The sequence below is a fragment of the Asterias amurensis genome, chromosome 16, assembly GCF_032118995.1.
Source record: "Asterias amurensis chromosome 16, ASM3211899v1".
Lineage (NCBI taxonomy): Eukaryota > Metazoa > Echinodermata > Asteroidea > Forcipulatida > Asteriidae > Asterias > Asterias amurensis.
Genome location: NC_092663.1, coordinates 8,880,958 through 8,901,844, shown reverse-complemented (window position 1 = coordinate 8,901,844; position 20,887 = coordinate 8,880,958). Strand labels below are relative to the sequence as shown.

The 20,887-nt window shown below is 39.8% G+C and overlaps 1 protein-coding gene across 2 annotated transcripts in view; it reads left to right on the top strand.

Annotated features, from left to right (window-relative positions):
* LOC139949290 (transmembrane protein 198-like) overlaps positions 1-20,887 on the top strand; it is a 61,883-nt gene that overhangs the window by 8,767 nt on the left and 32,229 nt on the right. Inside the window, exon 1 of one of the 2 annotated variants that reach the window (XM_071947698.1) lies at positions 20,256-20,356. The exons of the other annotated variant lie outside the window; for it this stretch is intronic. The gene's annotated coding sequence lies outside the window, so the exon portion shown is untranslated. Of the gene's footprint in view, positions 1-20,255; positions 20,357-20,887 lie in introns of those variants that run through there. 2 annotated transcript variants of the gene reach the window in all.

The window sequence follows — 20,887 nt, the reverse complement described above, 5'->3', positions numbered from 1 at the left end:
TGGGCGCAAGACTATTGCGTGCATCTCAAATGAAACTACATTGTGGTTGCAAATATAAAAACATGAAGTTAATATATTTACAGACTGAGAACCATGTGGTGTTCTGTGGTTCGCTGGCCAGGTGCACTCTTGCCAGGTGCACTATAAAATTTTGGCCAGCCAGTCATTTATTAGTGGTCCATTATAAGTGGTCTGCAGCCGATTTCACGAAATGCTAGGGTCAATCCTATCTCAAGTTAAGACGAGTTACCAGTCCTAACTTAGGATGAGTTCAATGCGTCCTACGCATTTGGATACGGAACTGAACCTGCCCTACATGTAAGTCCTAAGATTTATCTTAAGTTAAGAAGAGATTGGTGAAATCGACGGCTGGCTTGCTGGCTAGTTCAGTCAAAGTTTTGATTTGCGATGTTAGTTTTTTTCATGGAGCAATTCCATGGTTCTGGTTAACCTATTCACAGATATTGAAACATAAATGACTAAAAGAGATAATAGTATTTATTATTATTACTGGTTTGTTATTAAAAACATCTGCTTGTCGCAGCCCAAAGACTGAATTATGGTACAGATTTACATTTTTTATATAAATAATTTAAAAAGCACTGGAGAATATTTATACACAAGTTACTAGTGTTGCAATCCAGATTCATACTAGTGTTGTAATCCAGATTCATAGACTTTTCCAGTCCCTCCGAGCCAGTCGATGTTGCGCTTGTCAACAATGACTCACCCGTGGAGTCTATCAGTTGATCAATTTGTAGCATTTCTTGAGTGTTTTCTGATCCCGTTGTTTGTTTGTTTGCTTTCCTCAAGAAACTACCCCGTGATAGTAGAGTATAAAGCTGAGACAGTTTTAGACACACACGTGGTGTTACCACAATCCAAATATATACTTTCCTCAAGAAGCAAGACAAATTTGTTTGGACGCTTAGCGTGGAGTAAGTAGGGGTCGTCTTGTTTGCCTTCAATGAGTCAGAAGAAACTAAAGGCCTTTCGTGATAAACTTAGGGTACTTGTGGGTTGTGCATGATGATCACACAAAATGTTGATGTGTACGCAGTAGAAAACAATTAATAGTATGCATGGCACTGTTTGCCGCTTAACTGGTAGACCAAGATGGAAGGCCAGCTCAAGTCCAAGAAACAGCAATTAAACTTTACAAACAAACTTCTATTGAATTTACCCTCCCGACTATTGTTTGCAGTTACTTAAAAACAAGAGGCTCCTGAGCAAGGAATCTGAGACCACTTTCCTCCCTGATGTGGTTAACCCATGGAGACATGGGTCTGAGCTTTAGGCAGGCACCCTGTGTTCACTCAGCCTGTGGTTATTAATGTACAAGCGGGGACTCGTAAAACATGAATGTTAACGTGACCTTTCAACCAACCTTTAGTTTCTGTTTTGTTCAACATTCGTGGGTAAATTTTAAGTCCCGAGCATGCAGTATGCAGTATTTTATCAGACGATTTTGAGATTTTTTGTCAAGTTTCATCATGAACAATCATGTTCTAAAGAGAGAAAGCTTTAAGCCATTGCAAAATCTGGAGACTTGCGGAGTGAAATAAGTTTTTGGTAAGGGGGGCCATCAGAATAGTGTTTAATTTTTTAATCAGACTCTGATAGGATTGAAACATTAGGCGATTATTATAACTATTTTTGGCAGAAGTTACTTGTAGTAAAGTTTTCCATCGTCCTCCATGTTCTGCAAGAAAAAGTATCTGTCTGAAACAAATTTCCACCACTTCTCACAGTGCCTGCTCTCTCTTTTTCCAAGAGGAATCCTATAATCCCCCTAACTAGGGATTAAGTCACTCTGTGCCATGTTATAGCAGACCCATTAATCCCTCCAGCTGGGCTTTTAGCTAAAGCTGATTAAAGAAGAGATTAAAGGAACACGTTGCCTTGGATCGGACGAGTTGGTCAAAACAAAAGCCCTGTAACCGTTTTTTATATAATGCATATGGTTGGAAAGATGTTTTAAAAGTAGCATACAATGATCCACACAAGTTTGCTTCGAAATTGCGTGGTTTTCCTTCTACTGTGCGAACTATCACCGTCGGCCATTTATGGGAGTCAAAATTTTGACCCCCATAAATGGCCGACGTGTTAGTCGACGAGGTAAAAGGAAAACCACGCAATTTCGAGGCATGTTTGTGTGGATCATTGTATTCTACTTTTACAACATCTTTCTACCCATATGCATTTTATAAAAAACGGTTACAAACGCTTTTCAAAGACCAACTCGACCGATGCGAGGCAACGTGTTCCTTTAAGGAAGTTGAATCAATCTGAATGCCAGGAAATTGAAAAGATGGTTGGTGATGTTTTAAAATCCTCAGTTGTCGTTGATGTGTTCAGACACAGTACTGAAATCGGTTTTAAGACAGTTTTAAATCAAGTCTAACCATAGAGAAGTAGTCCATTCTTGGTCTTTATTTATACCCCATCACACCGAACTCGTTCCCACTACATTCTGAAAAATGTAGCCGAACAGGCTTAAAGGGAAGGTACACGTTTGGTAATTACTCAAAACAAATATTAACTTAAAAACTGACTTGGTAACAAGCATTGGAGAGCTGTTGATAGTTTAAAACATTGTGGGAAACAACTCCCTCTGAAGTAACGTAGTTTTTGAGAAAGAGGTAATTTCTCACTAAAATAATAAAAGACTTCTAGCTAGAAGTCTTTTATTCTTATCTGAAAGCACACAATTTCGTCCAACGAGGGAGTTTTTTCTTTCATTATTTTCTCGCAACTTCGATGACCAATTGAGCCCAAATTTTCACAGGCTTGTTATTTTATGGTTATGATGGGATACACCAAGTGAGAAGACTGGTCTTTGACAATTACCTTCCCTTTAAAGTGTATGCAAACGAAGTGGACGTAGTAGCAACTTTTTGGATCTTTTTAAGAACTTCAAAAAGACATATTTCGCACTTTTTTGGTTTAACGAAGTAGCGCTAATCTTCAGTCGTGTCTGGTTTCATAATTAATTATGCAAATGAGTCAAAATTAGATTAATTGTTAAGTTCAAGCCATCAAGTAACTACATTGAGAAATTTAATTGGAAATACTTTGAAGTTTTGAAGGGAGGCGGGTTTCTAAAAAGTGTTCAACTTCAGAGGCCGTTTTCTTTGATTGCTGGTATAGCAGTGAGTGCTACTTGGTGAAACCGCTGACGAATTGTGTGGACTTGTTTTGGTTTGTGTCAATTTGACTGCCATTCCATGAACAATATTTGTTCAACAAAATTTTCGAACAAAGATGCAAAAGTACGTAGGAGGTATATAATAACAGTTGGGAGAAATGGAAACACTACTAACTGACAGTCTCTGCGGCCAATTGCACAATCACCAGGAGCCCATAAATACACCTCTTGACGTGTGTGGGAAAGTTCCATTCGGTTGAAAATGCAAGTGGGTTTTCTTTGTGTTTTGATAGTTTTGGCCGGTAACTTTCTTTCTCATGGTTGGTAACAATTTCCAGTGAGTTCAACTGTTCAACTCCAGGGGTTGTTTATGGTGGCACATAACTGTACATTGTACACAAAACTAAAGAAATACCTTTTAACATGGTACTGCGCAAGGGATTCGAAATTTACACTGAACCCAAGGCTAGTCCCAAAGAGTACATATTACGATGTAGTATTTAAGCTGGATTAACCATTTCTTCTAAGCAGATTGTATTGTACTTTGCTAACTCTGTTCTTTGGGAGTGGGCCCAGTCTTTTCCTTAGTGTTGCTCCTATAAAATGATCTTCTTTATACACCGTAAAGGGAAAGTATAGACCTACATATTTGTAATTATTGGCAACAAAACTTACTTGGTTAGAAGTATAGCAGCTTTCGCTAAAGTATTTTGAGAATCAATTCACTTCGAAGTACTGTAATGTTCTGGAAAAAGATGTCAGTTTTAATCCCCCGAAATTGGAGAAGCGTTACTCTCAGAATTTTTTTCTCTGATTGTGTATTCCAATAACAAATTATTCTTCTCGCGTGGACTAAACCGTTCCTGGTTTTCGCAGTTAAGCTTTATTGTCTTGAGCCTTTATTATCTAGTTTTATCTAAAGATTAAAACAATTGACTGGTTCAGAAAACAAAAGGTATATGTTCCCTTTAAGCAAACAATGGCCTTGCCTCTTCAACTATGGAATTCTTTGTCTGATTTAATCATCGTAATTTAAAAATCACTTCACCGTGCTTAATTTCCCTCTCAATTCTCAAATCCCCCCGTAAGAATCCAAGCCTCCCCTTCCTGATTAGTGTTTGGATAGCCAAACGACTCGTTGAGTCACTGCCACCATCCCCCGCTCACAATCTCCTCCAATCAATTTACTGCCCTCGAGTTTATTCAAACATCGAGAGAGCTAACCCCCCACCCCCCCTCCTCCTGCCGCCGAGCCCTTGGTGAATAGTGGGTAAGCTCTCTGTCGACCGTGACCAGTTTCCTCATGACTTCGTCGGGGGCTGGATATGATGCCTGTAGAGCTCCGACACTCGCCAATTTGCAATATCAAGTTAAAGGCACTGGACACTATTGGTAATTACTCAAAATAATTGCTAGCATAAAAGCTTACTCGATAACAAGCAATGGAGAGCTGTTGATAGTATGAAACATTGTGAGAACGGCTACCTCTGAAGTAACATAGTTTTGGGGAAAGAAGTAATTTTCCCTTAAAATATTTGAATTTGATTTTTCTTCCACTATTATCTGGCAACTTCGACGACCAATTGAGTTAAAATTTTCACAGGTTTGTTGTTGCATATGTTGAGATACACAAAGTGAGAAGACTGGTCTTTGACAACTACCAAAGGTGTCCAGTGTCTTTAAAGGGTTATTTTAGGGATCCGTCAAAAGTTGTCAAGTTTGTCTGGTCAGACTACTCTTCTTCTGACCAAGAAATAATCCTGGGCCCAATTTTATAAAGCATGTACGCACAACAACCTGCTAAGCACAGAATAATCTTGCTTTTCAGAAACATGTTGTCAGCCATCCATAAAATTACATTGTTGCGACTAGTGCCCCACTAATTTGTTGCACAATTTTTTTCAGCAGTGTACGTGTACCTGTTACCTGTTACCTATCTCGTAGTCTTCCCCTTGAAGACTAGTCAGTCAGTTTCCTCCATCCCTCTTGATACTCGGACTTTCTCAGGGGGTCATGCAGCATCAGGCCTATCCACTCCATGATGTTGTCCTCGACCTTTTTCTCAGCCTGCCTCTCCTTCTTCCTCCTGGTTAGCCTTGCTCAAAGCAGTCGAATTATTCACTCCGAAAAAAGACCGCCTCTGTATAAAACCCACCTGTATTCACTGTGCGTAACATCGCACGACACGATGCCCCCGTACACTATCCGCATGTGTCGGCCGTCAGGCCGACAGCCTTGTAGGGTCTGTGTTGAAGCCAATGACCTCATTACTATAATAAGCGAAGAGTTCCCACAGTCAGCTCATTACCATAATTCCCGCGAAAGACGAGACATGTTTACATCACACACCACCACCACGGACGCATGATAGGGTCCAAAGGTTGGATAAGGGAAGCGCGTGATTGGACGTCAAAATGAATAATTCATTTGCCTCACATCCTGTGTTGTCTGATAGGTCTGACGAAAGATATACATATTCATGGGCTGCATACTAGCATATCCGAGAGCCCCCCCATTTTTTTCCACTTGTGGAAATTTTTCAATACAACACATTAAACCCGGAAGTTACAGACCCGACAAGGCTGTCGGCCTGACGGCCTCCGCATGCGGTTAGTAGTACGAGTGCGGATGACTTATGTGCACAGTAGTCGTACGATGTGACAGTGTGTATATGGGTGGGTCATGCGGTGTGATAGCACGCACCACGCACAGGGTATACGGTCGGGTTTACAGCGGCGTCTTTTCGGAGCGAATAATGCGACTGCCTTGAGCAAGGCTACCTCCTGGTAGAGTGCCTTTCATGATTGTCTTAGCAAGTCCCGATGATAGTGAAATGTGCCCATACCACTTCAGTTTCTGCTATAATAGCTTTAAAATTGGGCCCTGATGCTTGTTCAATGGCAAGGCATTTTTTCAGGCCTGGGGTGAGCTGACCTGTGTATTGGCCTTGGTGCCCTTCAGATCAAGGGTTTCCAATAAGTGTTAAAATTTTCAAATGGAAGTGTTCTTTTTCAAAAAAAGAAAATGGCATTGTCCTCTCAAAGATGTAATTAGTGGTGGTGTTCGAATGTTTTTGTTTCTTGGGAAAATGTTTATGTAATCTGAACAGAACTATGTAGATAGGACGAGATGCCATTGTTTGATGTCTAAACTCATTCCCTAGAAACATAATATTGTTCTCGTTGTGGCCCTTCTCCTGTCCTGCTTCATTGATGCGTTAAAGAGTCTGATTACTTTTTATAACAAGTCCACAGATTTACATTAAACTTTTGAAGAAAATGAATAAATATTGCTTGCTAAGGTGCTGTAGTTTTTGAGAAATAAGTCAAACAATGTCACACAAATAATTTTCTTCTCAGTTTTAGCATGTAAAACGTAGATCTACCATTTATACATTTTTACATGGTAAAGTTTTTTTGACTTGTTTTCCTCGTGTCTAAGAAACTACTGCACCTCAGCAAGTAATATTTTTAAGGGAAGCTTTCTGCCATCATTATCTCCAAACTGTGTAAGTTTAATGTAAATCTGTGGACATTGTGTTTTGTGTCCTACAAAAAATACCCAAACCCTTTAACAAGTCTATCGGTTTATAAATAAAAGGTTTAAAGTATATCGGATGGATTCCAATTGCATTACGCTTGAGGCAAGTCACACCTTAAGATGATGCATTGATATTTTGCTTGATGTTGATTTGAAAGCAGCCAGGCTGAAGACGAATCGTGCTTCCTTTCAATATTAATCGTAAGAATAAATGATCACTACTTAAATGAAGTTGGCTCGTGGTAATTTGAAACTGAACAGAATGTCATTCTGTATCGGGGTGTACTCTCAATTTCTTTTTCAGTGAATAGCCAGTAGGGACCTTTCACCAATTTCATAAAGCCTGTAATCACTTGCTAAACTGGAAACAAATCTTGCTTAGCAAAAATAGGCACATGTAACCAGCCAGAATTCACATCGAGCTATCACTGTGCAACTGGTACTCCACTCATTTCTTGCTTAGCAAAGAAATTTGTTAAACAGCTATTTGGCTTGTCTTTGTCATTTCACTAGTCCGCCTGCTTCTTTCACTGTTCCATATTTCTTGTTGATACTTCACCAAGGTGCCTCAGTTCCCCCCTTGAAATGTTACACTAAAAGATTACAATTTAAAGACACTGGACACTATTGGTAAATTGTCAAAGACCAGTCTTCTCACAAGGTGCATCTCAACATACGCATAAATAACAAACCTGTCAAAATTTGAGCTCAATTGGTCGTCGAAGTTGCGAGATACTAATGAAAGAAAAAACACCCTTGTCACACAAAGTTGTGTGCGTTTAGATGGTTGATTTCGAGACCTAAAATTCTAAATCTTAGGTCTCGAAATCAAATTTGTGGAAAATTACTTCTTTCTCGAAAACTATGTCAATTCCGTTTCTCACAATGTTTTATACTATCAACCTCTCTGCTAATAATTATTTTGAGTAATTACCAATAGTGTCCACTGCCTTTAATAACGGAGGAATCACTCTCTGGGGTTCTCCTCCAACATCTAAAACTAAAAACTCTTTCTTTGCCTTCTCTCCATTGGGTTCTTTGCTAGTACAGTGATTAAGTTCACTTTTCGGAGAGTCCTTGGGCTTTACAATCAGAATAAATGAAAAGAAATTACATGTAAATGAAATGAATAACTCGCTCAGGAGAACTTGACAGAGAAAGTAATGAAAATTCCGAGCAACTTCCTGGGAATGTATCCCCAAGGAATTAGTGTGAACTAAATAGAGGTAAATAAATGTATAAGTCAAGGCGTAATTACAACGTTTATTTATACACAAATAAAATAAACCCTGCCAAGAATCTTTTCAGGGAAAATTTGATTATCACTCAGTGAAGGTAATACACACCCCCCTCCAAAACTAAAAACGTCTATCATCTAAAAATATCTCTGCCATAATTGACGTTTTGGCTTGAACCAATCTTGAGAGACAATGAACCCAGAGGGAAAAACATTCCGGGCCGCGACTCGTCTCTTGGGCAAGATCTGGCATATTTTCGTAGGGTAAATTTCAGTTTTCAGTCTCGGAGATCAATGGATGGTAGTGGGTCAGGTTTTGTTATTATTGTTGTGGGTTAATTGGATGGAATGGCTGGGGTGTTTTGTGACATGATTGGCTGGAATGGCTGGGGTGTTTTGTGATGATGAACAGGGAAGATATGTCATGATAAGGAATGTTTGGGTTTGAGATGTGGTGGAGTTCACTTCGAACAAAAATTGTAAACAGCTTACCACTCAAAGATTATTGATAGATGCAATTTGTTAGTCCAGTTTATTTAGCCTAGACCCATATTTTTGGTTTCATAATGGGGGGAAAATATGCTGGAAACTTCCAACCGAAACTTCCAACCTAGCAGTGAGTGATGTATTTATTAAACTGTTAAGTATTAATGACTGTTTGCTGAAGGGGAATTTTGCTATAAATTTTATGAACTGCTCTTTCTATAAGCGAGAGTTGTGCGTAATATTTTTGTTGAATATTACCGAGTTTAATGGACTTAATAATGGTTTTCTCTTTTTATATTTGTAGCTCAAAGTGATAATAGCCATAATGACTAGTTGTTTTTTGTGCTTTAAAGCCATTGGATCCTTTCGGTACAGAAAACAAAAAAAAGTTCACAGATTTACAAATAACTTACAGGGTTTACAGAAGGTAGTGGTGAAATACTTCTCTTGAAATATTATTCCATGAAATGCTTTACTTTTTGAGAAAACAGTAAAACAATATCAATTCTCATTAACGACAATTACGGATTTATTTTAAACACATGTCATGACACGGCGAAACGCGCGGATACAAGGGTGGGTTTCCCGTTATTTTCTCCCGACTCCGATGACCGATTAAGCCCAAATTTTCACAGGTTTGTTATTTGATATAGAAGTCGTGATACACGAAGTATGGGCCTTGGACAATACTGTTTACCGAAAGGGTCCAATGGCCTTAAATAAAATAAATAAATAAATAAATAAATAAATAAATAAATAACTTAATAAAATGCAGGGAACCAGTTGACAACAGGGTTCTTACCAAAATGCACAAGCTAGCATATCAGACCGTTACGCCCGAAAACCGTGCCGCTCTGCCAATTTATACAGACCTGGAATTTCATCTTTGAAAGGGCAAGGCCGCTTTTATTTTTCAAAGGGTACTTGTATTGGAAAATCTTTTAAGTCTGATGTGGAAACTGTTGGAAAGGCACGAAGGGCAATATGATAGCCTCTTTAGTCTGAACAACTGACGTCACACCTCAGTGCTCGTGAAATACGCCGGAGATTGGCTGTTGAGCCCACGTTCATAATCACCTTTGACCTCGCATCAGTTTTAAAATGTCCTTCTTGAGATTCGCAGCAGGTTAATCCGACATACAAACCAGCCCTTGGGACAAACAGCAAACATCACATGGCAGCTCGGATGGGAACCTGTTTTTTCTCAACAAGTAAAAAAAAAAAAAATTGTGTCCTGACATTGTAACCAATTGCATTGCTGCGAAATCGGGCTATGAACTTGTACAGTTCACGAGCTGGGATAATTACATGATAAACTCTCAGCTTGACTAATCTTCAATAGTGTACCCAGCACCCAGCAGGAAGCTCCCGTCCATTACATTGGAAACGGGTTCTTCCTCACTGCTGATTAAGGATAAGCCGCAACATGCATGGTACGTGTTGGCGGCCGAAATATTGCGTTGGTGCCACGCAACTTATCTCCCGGATTACAAGATTTATCCAGGAATTACCGCAAGGATTTCAGATGACCTAAAAATAGCGGTTTAAAAAACTTATCAAGACGTCACCGAGAGTGGGATTTGATAGTTTCCCCGGCCCAGTGCTCAAAGGAGTTGGGTGAGGGTCCGAGTGAAGGGCAAACTTGATGATGGTGTTTGCCGTTGGTAAATACATGTGTAGCTGTGAAGAACTTGAGAAACTTATTGGGAAGCTGATAGTGTTGTGGGATGGGGAGCCGGTGAAAACATTCTGATAGATTTTTCAACTTGATATGGTTTGGGGGGTGTCTGAGGAAGGTATGAGGTGTAATGTAAACACAGTTTGATGTGGTGAAATCTAAGTAGGACTTTTAGTCATTCTTCTGAGGTTCAGGAGCTTAATTTGAGCTACTCAGTTCTCTCCCCTGGGATCATTTGGAGCTTCCCAGTTAACTCTCACTGGACTCTCACTCAAAGCTTCTAAGTTCACTCTTCTGGTATTATTCGGAACTTTCCAGTTAAAAGTAAAAGTTATAGTCGTGAGCGACACAACTGGTTCACTAAGCAGGAATTTGCGACTGTTTTTGTAGTCAGGGCGGCACGATTAACCGAGTAGTTGAATAATGATAGTAGCGACTCGACAAAGCAATTAATACCAGTCGCACTTAGTAGCCCAAGCTTAGTTTTGAGGCAACATCTCAAAACTTCCCTCAACAACGAACTGTCGTTTTTGAATCTTATGGTTCTGAAAAAGGACTTGGACAATTCGAATCCTTCCAGCCTCGATTTGTGTTTCATTGATTTGAATGGATATAAGAACAAAATGGCTGGAGCATGGCCATGTCATCTCAAATAAAATATTTAAGCACAAAAGTTTAAATGATTAGCGGCTCAAAAAAGTTTAAATGATTAACGGAAACAAATCGACGCAACCACTCTATTGTCGGTTTCACAGGAGATGTGACTGATTCTACAAGGCACCCTGGATCTGCAGACGATGACATTGTCCATTTCCTATCAACGATTGCAATTGTTGCTGGTCTGTCTGCAGACATTCTATCCAGCTGTCATCATAATCCAGTGACGGAGCTGTCCTTGAGTTTGCGACCCACTTTTTATTTTCAATTAGGGCGCAGGATGTGAAAAAATAAATGATTTTTGTTCATCCTTCTTCTTTTTGGGCAGAAGTGTTAGGTGAAATCTCTGTGGAGTGTAATTGCATCATCGTGTCATTTCTGTAAACCAACTGTCTTAAAATTACTTCTGATCGGAAGCGTTGATATTCAACACGATTTCTGTCCCTTGCCGATGTTGACTCATTTCTTTAAAAAAAGAGAGGGGAATTTGTCTTCAGTTCTTCAGCCATTTAATAAAGTTGTTTTTAGTATTTTGCTTTTGCTTTGAATAAACAAAACAACAGGCACACAATTTCAAGTCTTTATCAGATGGTTGTGTTTAGCAAATTTTCTGCTAAGTGGCAACATGAAGGACGATGGCAATAAGCAGGGAACCACTCTGAAACAATACCCATACATGGTATTTTGGCTGGTAACTAACTTAGCAATGTGCTTTAAAACAGCTTTATGAATTTGGGCCCTCAGCCTTAAAACTGAGATTGAATTGGTTGCCCCGGCTTCCTTTGCCCTAGTCTTGACCATGGTGTCCCTAGCAAAAATCTGATTTTAGCAATGGACATGCCCTTTTTATCTTCAAGTGTAGCCTTACCCCTTCAATTATGACATCTTTTTGTTTGTAGAGTGTAGAAAGTTTTATAATTTCAGTCACCAGTTTTTCTATTCTGATTTTTTCTTACTCTTTAAGCTAATACCCCCCCAAGTCCTTTTTCGGCAAAGAGTTATAATTTAGTATGAAGGATTCAGAAGGACTAGTTAATAGGGCCTTAGGCCCAAACAACAGTTGCTTATCACTGTGTAAGATATTCCAATCTTATCCAAGTCAAACTGACCTGAGAGCATTGGAGGATTGAGGTCACCTGAGGTCATCTGTAGGCAAGTTGGAGTTCAGGTTAAAGCCATTGGACACTTTCGGTAAACAGTATTGTCCAAAGGCCCACACTTTGTGTGTCACAACTTGTATATAAAATAACAAACCTGTGAAAATTTAGGCTCAATCGATCATCGGAGTCGGGAGAAAATAACGGGAAAACCCACCTTGTTTTCGCACGTTTCGCCGTGTCATGACATGTGTTTTAAATAAATCCGTAATTCTCGATAACGAGAATTGAGAATTGTTTTAATGTTTTCTCAAAAAGTGAAGGATTTCATGGAATAGTATTTCAAGAGAAGTCTTTCACCCTTACCTTCTGTAAACCCCGTAAGTTGTTTGTAAATATGTGAACTTTTTTTTTCCTGTTCCGAAAGTGTATAATGGCTTTAAAAACCAAGTGTATGATTTGTATGATTTATTTAAAAATACTTGTCATATTTTAAGCGGTTTCAACCTTAAAACTCAGAGATTTCAAAAAGTTCTTACCAGTACTAACCCTCCATAAACAAAAGTCTGAAATACTGTCCAAATTGACAAAATAGCATTAGTCTAATTGGGAGGATCTTCTAATTTAGAAGATCGCCGAAGTACATTTCCTGTTTAAATTACAGCAATTTGTGCATAAATTCCCTGTCAAACAATTTCAAACACATTTTAAAAGTACAAGACAACTCTAAACTGTTCCCTTAAACGTTTCTTAAGATTCAGCAAAATAATTTGCTGAGAAAGTCGCAGGTCTGCGATGCATCATACTTTCTCTCTTGAGACTGTGACCTTGGGAGGGGCAAGTTACAACATTGATCACATTCCGACAGTTTCTTCCCACTTTGGTTATTCAATTACGCTGTGATAAATGAGGCAGTTTAATTGAATTTCATATTTTTTTTACTGGTAAGTGGATACCCGGTTGAGCCTGACTGATGTCATCTGGAAACGAGTGAGGTACCCATTGGTACCCGTCTCTCGACATGACGAACTGTCTACTCGAGTTGAGCAGTGTCGTCTGGTGATACTGAATACTGTTCACACTATCGAGCCAAAATCCATGGGGACGAAACCCCGGGAAATTCCTGGAGAATTTGAACCCCTCCGCCACCTCTGCGTCAGTTTTTACGTTTGCTGAATTTTCCTGGGGGAAAGTGAACACTTGGTTAGTCCATTTGCTGTGGTAGATCATGGATGATAGTTCACGTTATAACTTTCTGCATTCTAAATAAAAGTTACTCTTTAGCACAGTGTTCCCTTTGAAACATTAAGGTGGACAGTTCAAGGGAGGGAGGAAACCAATGCAAGAGTGAACTCTGAATTAAATGCATGAGTGATTATGTCCACTTTTAAGTATAATTCGTAATTGTATAGACATTGGACCTCTGACGTCACTCGAAAACCATAACATGATTCGTGCTTATACCGCCAGGCAAAATCTTTGTGTTTTGGCAGCCAGTTAGAAAGTGTATGCGATCTTACCATGGCTACGCGTCTTTTTGCCTGGCGAAACATGACGTACATGTATACAGTGTTTTGTCAACAGAGGTCGGTTTGAACGTTAACATAGGTCACATCGCCTATACACATTACCCAATCTGAGAAGTTATCCAGCCTTACTGATAGTAACTTTTCTCAGATTCAAATTTTCGTGCATATTCAACTGATATCTTTTACGTACATTTGTAACCACATAAATTCAAAGTGAATGTTTCTCTTAATGCTTTATAAATCAAAAGCTGCCTGCTGTAGGCTTCTAAACAAAAGTTTTTACTGCAATAAGTTTTAAGAGTAATTACCAAACATCTTTCCCTTATTAAAGGCAGTGGACACTATTGGTAATTACTCAAAGTATTTATTAGCATAAAACCTTACTTGGTAACAAGTTATTGGGAGAGGTTGGTAGTATCATGGAGGATTGTGAGAAACGGCTCCCTTTGAAGTGGAGTAGTTTTCGAGAAAGAAGTAATTTTCCACGAATTTGATTTCGACACCTCAGATTTAGAATTTGAGATCTCAAAATCAAGCATCTGAACGCACACAACTTCGTGTGACAAGGGTGTTTTTCTTTCATTATTATCTCGCAACTTCGACAACCGATTGAGCTCAAATTGTCACAGGTTTGTTATTAATTTTATGCATATGTTGAGATACACCAACTGTGAACGCTAGTCTTTGACAATTACCAATAGTGTCCACTGCCTTTAATTTTGTTATTTTATGCATATGTTGAGATACAGCAAGTGAGAAGACTAGTCTTTGACAATTACCAATAGTGTCCAGTGTCTTTAAGAAGATTAATAGAATTGGGTTCTGATGTCACTACCCTGGATTTGGGTCATCTGGATTCTTACGCGCTGCATACTGTACTACCAATAGTGTCCAGTGTCTTTAAAAACATTGCAGGTGCCACAGAAAACCGTGGCTGTGCGCCATGTTTTACATGTTGGGGAACACTGCTTGTAGAAACGGCCAGCAATATAATTTTATTAAAAAATTAAGAAAGTTGCAGGTAGTGTGTAAAAAAAAAAGGAAAGAAAGCCAGCTGCTTATTTTCACAGCTTTGTTGATGTTCAAAGCTGGAACAGTCATGTTGGCTCATGATCAAATTGAAAGTGGACATCCGATGTTTTCAACCAGAGGCTGTGTTGTAACGTTGTGTTTATTCATAGAACTTTGTGGGTGAAGCTTTGTGACTTTGATGTTGTTTAGTTTGGTAATGTGTGAGCCAGAAAGTGTTTCCTCTTCGAAATGCTGTGACAGGGTTGGGGGGGGGGTCGTCGGGGGGGGGGGGGGGGGGGGGGGGGGTCGGGGGAGGGGGAGTTTGTGGGGTAAAGTTGGCTGGGGTGAGGGGCAAATGAGCATTGTGCTCGGGTGTCATTTTGGGTGCCGTATTTTGGACTCTATTTGGTCGCAGTACATGTACGTTGTACCTGGGTCCTCCTAACTGATCTACGCTTATGGAGTTTCTAGAATTCCGTGGTAAGCAGAGCAAAAAAAAAAAAGTATGGGCAATGTGGACACCTTTTAAATTGATATTTTACAGCAAATGTGAATGTAACCCATTTGAAATTCCTGGCTGGCGTCCTTTGGAAGGGTGGGGGGGGGGGTAGAGAGGTTTGGCAAATTGCACCTTCCTCCATGGTTAATCTCTGAGGAGTTGTCAAAACTCAAATGCAAGGAATTCAAATTTAAGTGGTTACTTTTGATCAAGCACGTCACTGAAGACAACATGTAATCTATAAACACGCAATAGGCTTACTGCAAGTGTAGACAGGTCAACCAAATTTTCATTGGCAATTTCCCGAGAAACTCATCTAGTGCAAACTAAAGGGGCTTTTATGGAAATGTTGATAACCTAAGAAGGTCCCTAAAGGCTTTCACAATGCAATAGTTACAAGACAGTCAACACAACCCACCAGTCTTTTCTTGTGGTCACATGTGATTAAGACCCAAAGCCAACTTCTGATTACACTACCCTCAGTAGGGTGTCAAGTGTAAATCCCTTCTGTCCCCGTGTCTTCATGACCCCCCCCCCTTCTTTTGATCAAAACAACTTTTTTGACTCTTGGCCAGAAGAGTAATTTATTGTTGAAAAAACACAACAAGGCTCTGACTCACCTTAGCTTTGCAGGAGCCCCTTGGAGCCCCAGGGGTGTGTTTGGTGTTTAGGGCAGGGGGATCGAAGGCTGATGTAGGGTCTTCTTTACAAGATAAACACCACAATAGACTGATATTCACCCTGGCTGTGTGATGGCCTGCTACTGATAAGGCAAGTGACTGACAGTCGGACTGTCTGGGTGGGGGGGGGGGGGGGCTGTCACCCACCAGGGGTTTGTTTTGTGGTTGGGGTTGAGGAAGAGGCTTGTGTACACTGCTGGGGTCAGTGTTGTAGAAAGGTGCAGTGTAATAAGTTGGGAATGCGGACTGCTTTTTGCTTGTGGCTTGGTGGTGTTTTTCTGCTGTGACCTTGTCATCAGGATTTGAGTTTAGGACCTTACTACCCTTTAAGCATACTCTATGCTTTAAGTAATGCACAGGGAGTTCCTAGGCTAGGATCAAAGGATAGTGAAGGATTGCTCAGTGGATGATGAATGCATGCTGGATGTAGGCTAAAATGTAAGTTGTCTTTATTCATAATTAATGTAATGATGCCTTACTCATAGAAATGGGCTGTTCAGTTGGTGTTTTGCCTGGTACATTGTAACTACGAGTATGGGATAGTAAAACTTGTTCTTCATGTATTGCTTAAAGGCAGTGGACACTATTGGTAATTACTCAAAATAACTATTTGCATCAAACCTTACTTGGTAACGAGTAATAGGGAGAGGTTGATAGTATAAAACATTGAGAGAAACGGCTCGCTCTGAAGTGACGTAGTTTTTGAGAAAGAAGTAATTTTCCACAAATTTGATTTCGAGACCTCAAGTTTAGATTTTGAGGTCTCGAAGTAAGCATCTGAAAGCACACAACTTTGTGTGACAAGGGTGTTATTTTCTTTCATTATTATCTTGCAACTTCGATGACCGATTGAGCTCAAATTTTCACAGGTTTGTTGTTTTATGCATATGTCATGGATACACCAACTGTGAAGACTAGTCTTTGACAATTACCAATAGTGTCCACTGTCTTTAAAGGCAAATTTTACACAACTTTGATGTTTTGAACCATGCCACTGTTTTCTATGTTAAACATGGAGTGTATAAGAAACTAGCCTGTGACAACTCATTTCAAAGGAAAAAGCTGTGTTGAAAATCTGGAGAGATAACATCCATCCAGGAAGAATAACTTTTAATTGGCAGCAATAAAAAACTTACCAGTGTTTCTAAGATTGAATCTTTGATTCCCCTCTGTCTAAAACCACATTCCTTTCTATTCAAAGGGAATGGGAATTGATTCCCAAAATGTTTTACCGTTATCAACAGCTGCAGTGCTTCTTTCAAAAGTATTAAGTGGTCACTAATTTTTGGAGTAATAACCAAAAGTGTACCCTCCCTTTTTAAGAAGATTTATAGAATTGGGTTCTGACGTTCACTACCCCTGGATTTAGGTCATCTGGATTCTTACGCGCTGCATACTGTACAATTTAAAAGGTCACTACAATGCTGTGCTAATATGTAAGGTGCACTTGTACTTGTTAAAGACCCTTGCTCCCTCATGGCTCCATGGATGAAACGGGTTCATTAAATTGTAAGGGGATCTGTTAGGATCCTAATTGATGGGCTGTGACAGACAACTGGACTGTCACTCCAACCAGCGGGAGGGATACAACAAGCCTACACTCCCATCATATCCATCCACTTGACATGTCTACTACACTGGACTAGAGCCTTAAAGAGCCCATGAAGTCTCGTCCCAGAATCAACTCGGGGTATTGTGTGTTTGTTGATGCTGGTCTTTGAAACCCTCCTACTCTTGGAAAGACATTTTCCCGCGAGTTGAACAACTGTTTGAAACCATTCAACTGCGTGGTTGTGTGTGGTCGTGTAACTTTACTGAACTAATTGTGTACATTTGTGTCTACTAATTGACCACATGATTTTACAAGTTGCCGTACATTTTCATGCACTGTACAGTAGTTATTTTTAGTGGATCATATTGAATGGTCAGACAGTAGGAGGGATGACTGTGTACTCTGTAAATGCATTTAAGACTTGATATTAAATTGAATCGTTTATCCAGCATTCAAAACCAGCATTCAAAACCATTGGATGATTTTTGAATGGTCAAACAGTAGGAGGGTTGACTGTGTATATAGATGCATTCGCCGCATCAAATTGCAGGCTGAGTTTGAATGGTAAGACAGTAGGAGGGTTGACTAGTATGCTGTGTAGAAGTACTTGCACATATTTAACGGTTGACTTATGTTCTAGTGTTCTGTTAAAGTGCATTTAAAAATTGTCGTGTTGAGTTGTCGTGAGGGGGTCAGTATTTAGTGCGACCATTCAAATCAGCAGTAGATGATTGAATGGTCAGACAGTAGGAGGGTTTGAAGTCCTGATTATGACATAAGGTACTTGTATCGAGTGTACAAATATTAGCACTTAAAACCCTCCGGAATGTACACGCTGGGGCTTTAAGATTATTTATTGATAAATGATAGACTAGCTGCCACTGAAACATTGATTAGGATCTGTGATTATGGGATGGATGGGGGAGATTAGTTTCAATCTGAGAGCTCAATTATTGCAAGGTTTTGTCAGAGTCATTGAATGAGTGTATGTAAACTCCGTCGCTGTTGCTTGCTGTTTTGATCGCCACAATTGAATTAGTTTAAAAGCAGGAATCTGAACAACAATGAGTGATTGAAAGATGTCAAGTGGTTTTTGGTTGTTATTATTTTTGGCTGAGGTTAGTGTTCATTATGGGTTGATATTATATGACTGGTATGCTTTACAAGCCTGCGGCTTGAAGACATTATAGCCGAGGTAACCCTGATACTTCCTAGAGGCAATAGACCATAGAGTTATATATAAGAACTAGAGGGCGCACTGGTGATGCTTCTTGCACAAACGCGACGGGACCGCAAGGAGACACGCGCGCCATTCTGTACGCGCGTTGATTATGAAAAACACGTTTGAGGTTTTTTTATTGAACGCTCATGCGATGCTGTTTGTTCAACTTTCAAAATGGCCGTACAAACACACGCTGTGAGATGGCTGTTTTGTCAACTTAGAAAATGGCCGCCTGGGCGCATGCCGGGGCGCATATATAGGCCACTGCGTCCTCTAGTTCTTATGCAATAGACCGATCCATTAAAGCCCCATTGCATATTGACTAACCACAATGCAAAACAGGTCCAACAAATAAGGTCCGACATTCATGCGCGAATGCTTGGCGCGCGCGCGTCAGAGTTGTGCAGAAAGGCATTGGAGAGGCTCACGTGTCGTGGGCGGAGCCTAATGGATTGGTCTATTGCCTCCATTTCTCTGGACATTGCCTGTGTCCCCCTTGAAATGTTGGAAGAATTGCCTGCCATAAGGTTGGCTGGGTTCATGAAGCTGTTTTTTTAAAGCACAGAAAATTGCTTATAGCCCAGAAATCCTTTCTCTGCAAAAATGGGTGACCAGCCAAAATACAAAAAAAAATATATTGGGCCTACTGTTTGCGACTGGTTCCCGGCTGATTACTGCTTACAACTACTCGTTAAGCACCATATTTTTCTGAGGAAATTGGGACATGGAATGCATCAATACAACCCTGGATTTGTTTTTCTCAAAAGAACCGCTGGCTGTTTAGTGTTATAAAAAAACCTGGAATTTGCACACACTTGTACGCAGGCACCATGCTGTGTTACAATGTAGTAGGAATCCATTCAAAGGATCAAAGGATTGGGACCGTGTTTTTGTGGCAGTTTTCGGTTTGGCACAGTTGCAATGTGACAGGGGTAAACACATTTCTAACGGAGAGCTCTGCGTGATTTGTTTTGATGGCAGGACGACGGTTAGAAGCAAAACAGGACTTTCATGTTTCTGGGGGGCTGTAGGATGTGAGAGTCGGACGTAAAGATTATGGGAATACAACACTGTAAGTTTTTGTCTTTGGGCCGTGCATCTGGTTTGGTTTGCGTATGAAAGTTGTGTACAGTTCTGTGTTTGCACTTGCAGGGATAAGGTGTGAGCAAGAAATTCTTTGGAAACAGGGCCCAATTTCATAAAGTCTGTAAGCACAGAAACTTAATTTCTAAACACAGAAAAGTTTTGCTTTTAAACAGAAACAGTTGGGCCATGATGACTATCAATAACTGCCCTGTGACGTCAGAGAAGCAGAGTCTACTTCGATCTTCAAGCGGTCTCTCAAAACGTTTTTGTTTCCCCACTGAGAGCCTCTTGTAATTTTCTTTTGTTTTGTTTTCTACTTATGTTATTTTGTTTACAATATACAAGAAATGTTGATGTCACCATGTAATGACTCAAAACCAATAAACAATTTTGTTTTAAACGGTTTTGTTTTAAGTCAGTGGTGTACTATTTTCTATTTTCTACTATTTTCTAGGGAAGGTTTTGTTCTGCAGTGCTGCAGTTGGTTATTCAACATTCAACTTTGGTTTTGTGTCACGATGTGATAACGCTCAGCCTGCCAGGATAGAACAGGAAATTTCATTGGTTGCAAAATGGATGTTTGTGATGATGGGATTGGATAATTACAAATTAGAATCTGAACTTGAACTTGTGGGCTTATTTGCAGACACGCTGTGTACAGGAACGTGTACGTTGTACTTGAGTTTTAGTTTTGTTTTGACCAACTCTTGATATTGATCAATGTTTGTTTTGGCAACGACGGTTAGAAATCAAGGTTGTTTGTAGACTGTACTTGGCTTGTTTACAGGAAGATGTGTATCTTTGTGAAGTTTAAATTTAGTCTGGCGTTGGATGTTTGCTGAACGGTTATGCGGGCATACTGAATGCATTTATTTCTGAAATGGTTGTTCGTGTTTGTAGGTTGGATTTGAATGATCCCACATGGTTCGCTGAGGTATGTACAACCCTTTAAGAATGTTCGTAAACATATTCATGGATTCACTTGCAGGACTCGATAGTCTGATCCCATCTTGATATAAGGAGATTCGGTATTCATTTAATACTGTTACGGGAAGGGATTATGACAAGATGGCTGTCAGAGTTTGCCCTTGACTTTTTCAGAGATTAGCCAGGGGGATCAGTTAGCTTGTCATTTCACTAGCCGACCATTTTTTTCAGTGGTCCATGTTTTTGGATTCATGTTCAGTACTGCAGTATGGGACTTTGAAGCAATAAGAACTATGTCAGTGGGAGCTCGCAATAAGCTAGCCAGCTGGACTAGTTGGACAGAATTCTGAGTGGTCCTTCGATGTTTGAACTGGCATTTGGCCATGGACCACTGATAAAGGCAAAGATTACCTTTGGTTTTAATCCTATATAATCCTAAAACTAAATATAGTTGTATACAACAAAATTAACCTGTGAAAATTTCATTTCACAAGGTCGCATTTTTGAGATATCGCCAACAATCTGGAGCGAATATTTC